General features: G+C 47.2%; 1 pseudogene; it reads left to right on the forward strand.

Annotated features, from left to right (window-relative positions):
- The first annotated feature begins 917 nt into the window (after window positions 1-917).
- Window positions 918-1,991, forward strand: LOC146203868 (ELAV-like protein 1 pseudogene; annotated as a pseudogene).
- The last annotated feature ends 3,022 nt before the right edge of the window (window positions 1,992-5,013 follow it).

Genomic DNA, 5,013 nt, shown 5'->3' on the forward strand with positions numbered 1-5,013 from the left:
CACCTAGTGACATCAGGAATATTGTAAAAATGAATCAGAGCGCATTTAAAGCCTGCCATTCTCGTTGCTTCATTATTAACAGGAAATAAAGAAAAAAAAAGCTTCCGTGGCGCAATTGATTGACAGTAATTACTTGAGCACTGTACGAATGAAACATCTGTTCAAATCCTGTAAGTTCATCTTTTTCTGCATTGTTTATTAAAACGCAACGTACCAAGATCATTACTGGGTGGGTGTTCCCCTTTAGCTTAAACTATGTGGTGTTTTTAAGATAAGAGATTAAGAGATAGGAAACGTGCAGAGTGGGTCAGAGAAATAACTCAAGTTACCGACATTCTAGTGGAAATTAAGAAGAAGAAATGGACATGGGCAGGACATGTAGTGCGAAGAGAGGATAACCGATGGTTGCTTAGGGTAACAAACTGGATTCCAAGGGAAGGAAAGCGTAGCAGGGGGTGGCAGAAAGTTAGGTGGGCGGATGAGATTAAGAAGTTCGCAGGGGTCAAGTGGATGCAGCTAGCACAGAACCGGATTAAGTGGAGAAATATGGAAGAGGCCTTCGCCCTGAAGTGGGTATAGTCAGGCTGGTGATGATGATGATGATGATGTGGTGGTGGTGTTTTTTATTCTTAATAGCCACAAAACCAGCCGTGAACAGAGTCCCGAGGAGACAGTTTAACAATGGTAACTCTATTCAATTACCTTCACCGTAATCATTTTCTGCCTTCAGAGAGTGTATGTTACATTTAGGTTGCGTTCAGAGACACCTATCCGTAACAATCGCCGTTTAACCCGCTGAGAGGCAACGAGTGAGGAGAAAGAAGTTGCGAGACCCCACCGTTGAGGAAACGGAATTACGCCTGCTGCAGTGCTTCGAAGGAAGTGCCTTTTTTTTTTTTCTCCCGAACCTAGCCATCAGTCCTGTGAGCTCCTGGCAAGACGGGAGCAAGCTAAACCGAACCCGAACAGTGAGGGCCTGACCCAGCATGCACAGTGGAAGAAGACGAAGCCATGGAAGCCGACGGTGGCAATAGCCAGACCAACCTGATCATCAACTACCTTCCCCAATGCCTGACGGACGAGGAGTTCCGCAACCTTTTCACCAGCATCGGTCCCATAAAGTCGTCCAAGATTGTGCGCCAGAAGGCAACGGGTTACAGCTATGGCTTTGGCTTTGTCGACTACGAAGGAGCTGGCGATGCAGCGAGAGCCATTGAGACACTCAACGGCTTGCAGCTACAGAACAAGAAGATCAAGGTGGGATACGCGCAGCCCGGCGGCGAGACCATTAAACCTGCCAACCTTTACATCCGTGGCATCCCTAAGCACTTTCCAGCAGAGCAGGCCGAGAAGCTGTTTGCTGATTTTGGCCGGCTGATCCAGTTCAGGGTGCTCAAGGAGGACTCGGGCGATACTAACAAGGGGGTAGCTTTCGCGTTGTACCATCTCCGGGAGAACGCCGAAGCTGCCATGGCAGCGCTGACCGGCCAAACGCTGCCGGGTGCCACCGAGCCACTCCTCGTCAAGTTTGCAGTGGACAACTCCAAGAAGGTACGTCCGCCCGGAGGCCGAGGTACCCAGGATCAGCTCATCGGACCCCCAGGTGCTGGTGCTGGACCCATGAGTGGTGCTCAGGGTCGCTGTCGGTACAACCCACTGACTGGCTCCTACCAGTATCCAATGGGTGGCATGGCTTCGGCTCCCACTGCAGCTGATGCTGGCGGGCGCGTTCTCTTTGTCTACAACATTGAGACCGATACAGACGAGAAGTCGCTCTTGCAACACTTTGCCAAATACGGCACTGTGACCGAGGTGAACATCATCCGTGACACGGCCACAGGGCTTTCCAAGGGATTTGGCTTTGTGACCATGGCCAACTACCAGGACTGCGTGCGGGCCATTGAGGCTCTCAACGGGTTCCTCTATGCAGGCTTGTTTATCAAGAGAGATGGCACATAACACAGATGAAATGTCTATATTGAGCCAATAAAAAGCCGGCCTACCCACAATGCTGGACTTCCAGTTTCAAACCGATAATTATATTAATTCCTATTGTTTGGCTGTTCTATATTGGAAACCCAGCCTTATTTGTCGACTATCGTAATAATTTCCATCTGATTTTTCGATGGCTTCTAAATAGTTTCATGCTCTCAAATTCATTGGCACCGCAATATTTGTAAGCCAATCCTACTTACTGGCTAGTAAGGTGATGTTAATATCGGATTTATATATTGCATGGTTTCCTATTTTCTTGCCAATCCGTTGCTTGGAGGCATTCGCATATATACAGAGCTGTTTTTGCAACTCATTGGAAGATTCACTGAAGACAAACCAGAAATAAGTATTGTGAACGATATTTCTTTATTTAGTAAAAAAAAAGCGCGCATAAGGCACAAAGGTTTGAGTGAAATCCGGTGCTGAAGTTGTGACCTGTGCCAGGTTCACTGGAAGGCCCAGTGCAGATGTAGGGTAAGCAGCATCTGTATTTAGGTCGCTGGTGAGTGTGGGGTTTCCGAAAGGCAGCGCCGGTATTGTCACAGAGCAGTGTGACGACTCGTGCGCGTGCACGAGGCTGCGGACGCCGGTCAGTGACATTTCCTGGACACTGCTGACTGCGCCATGCCGGTGTCGAGTGGCCAAACTCTACGCATGCCCATATTTGGCATTGCGGCAAGGGAACCTGCCGATGTATGGACCGCCACCAACGACTCCTTTCGGATGGGACCTGCGAAAGCCGCGGGGGAGCTAACAAAGGCAGCCGGCGTCCGCGGCGACCAGTCAGCCCACACGGCGGGGAAACGGAGGCTCACCAACGGAGCGGATGCCTTTAAGGTGCGCTGTACACGGTATGACCTTTTCAGCAAAGGAACTCAATGCTTCGAATAAACAAGCCTTCAAGCAAATTTTAACAAGTCCAACCTGCCTAACAACGCGATAATGAATAGTTCAATTTACAATTAGTTAAATAAATGTAAAACATATGTCGGAAAAGAACTTAAGCTCAAACCTTTCAAATATCATACACTGCATTGGAAAACTAAAGTTTATAAAATGCATATTGAAGCATATAAATAGAAGAGGCAGAAGTGCACGCAAGAAAATTGAACGAGTTTGTTCCCGTCTGCCCAGTATATTCCTATTCTGATTACTCAGAGAAAAGATCTCAAGTTTTTAGATATCGGGAGGAGTGTACGTATTTCGTGCTTACCTGTGGAATCTGGTCCCAACCTAGCCGCGATTTCTCGAAAGGAACTCTCCTTCAATTCACGCCGGTGACACTCGCATTCGACACAAGGAGGGGTCTTTTGCGCACAGGAATGGGCCAGAGATATGAGGGGAATCAAGGCAGTTCCACCACAGCTGCTTTCAATTACGGCCCCCTGCCCGACTGCTTTCAAGACGAGGTACTGCGGGAGAGAACAAAGCAATAAAGGGGCGTTTTGTTTTTGTTTTTTTTCAAGTGCTGTTTGCGAACACGAAAACCACAAAAACGACCAAATCACGGTTAAATGCATGCTGGGGTGGAGAGTCGTCGCCGGGAGTCGTGCCCCCACAACTGCTGTTCTAAAGGGGCGGCGCCCCCCCTCCCCCCCCCCCCTCTTCCACCTTCACAAATTCGGATCGCCCAGACTAAAATGAGGCTTTCATGAGCGCTCAAATTCTAGGACGTTAAAAATGTAGACTGTGTTGTATATGAACTAGCAAGGACTGCTGCCAGTTTCAAAGCTTTTTCTTTGCGTGAACTAAAATAATACTCTCCCCAAAAAAGTTTTCAATCACCGACCACAATAGATGAGCAAGGCCCAGGGGATTGAAACAGGCCGTGCGCGAACTTTCTTAACTCACGTGTACATTGCTCGCTTGCTTACGTTTTAGGACCAAGGTTTTCTTTTTTTATATATTTCACACCAAATTAAGGCCATTTTAGTGTTTTAATTTATTGGCCAAGTTCCATTCACTGGCGATTAGCATAGATTAAAATATCATGTGGGCCTTTATACCTTGCGTTTTACATACTGGTGAGCACAATATCGTTGAACAATTTATTTTGTATTACTCCGTATGTCTTTGTAATTTTCGAGTTTCTTTTGTGCAAGCTATAGAAGAAAAAGCAAAAGCGACAGTCGCAATGAACGGCAAGAAAAATAGCAGCGGAATTTTTAATTTTTTGCGTTTAATGCATCTTCGCGTACCCGCATTTTAGATTGAGTGAGCTGCAAATTTAGTTTAAATTTGCTGTAAATTTCTTCCTGAGAAATCATATATGCCAACTGTGATAGCCACTGGATATGATGTGTGCATTATATCGTTTCTTCATTGCAAAAAGAAAAAATGATGTATGAACGGTGTATATGTAGTTAAATTGAACAAACACAGATACTCACGCGCCGGTCACCTTCGGCAGTTATGATCTTAGGTCTTGCGAACTCAACGCATCTTTTAAGAACGGCAACGATAATACTGTGCTCCCGAGGAGTCAGTTGACAAGTCACCCGAGCGGCGGCAGCGATATGGCGCGGGGGGAGACACCGGCCGCTTGCCCTATATCGGCTGAACTAAACGGCGGTAGGAAAAATAGAACAATTATTCGTTCTGATCTGAAAAATTTCAGATTGACACGCCAGACCCCTTCCTTCCCACGACAGCATTCTACGCGTGGAAGTAGAGAACCATTTCAGCCTGGACTTACGGCGCCGTTACAAAACAAAATAAAACAGCTCGTGGCTGCATGGTCATGTGTGCCCACGGCTCTTGGTCATGTGTGCCCACGGGATCCGGTAAAAACGACCCCGGAAAAAACGTCCCCGGAGCAAATGTCCCCGGAGGAAACGTCGATGTCCCTATTGGCGAAGTAGAAAAAAATGTCCCCGAACGAGGCTGAAATCTTGCGCTATAAGGCTTAGACTAAGTTTTCCTGTGGCGGGCTGCAATGATGAATGATGCGTGTTAACTTTATTACAGCGGTTTCACCTGTCGGCTTGGAATTGACCATTATGGCAGCGGTAATACCAG

The sequence above is a fragment of the Amblyomma maculatum genome, chromosome 1 (genome assembly GCF_055883805.1).
Source record: "Amblyomma maculatum isolate TAMU_Amacu chromosome 1, ASM5588380v1, whole genome shotgun sequence".
Taxonomy (NCBI): Eukaryota; Metazoa; Arthropoda; class Arachnida; order Ixodida; family Ixodidae; genus Amblyomma; species Amblyomma maculatum.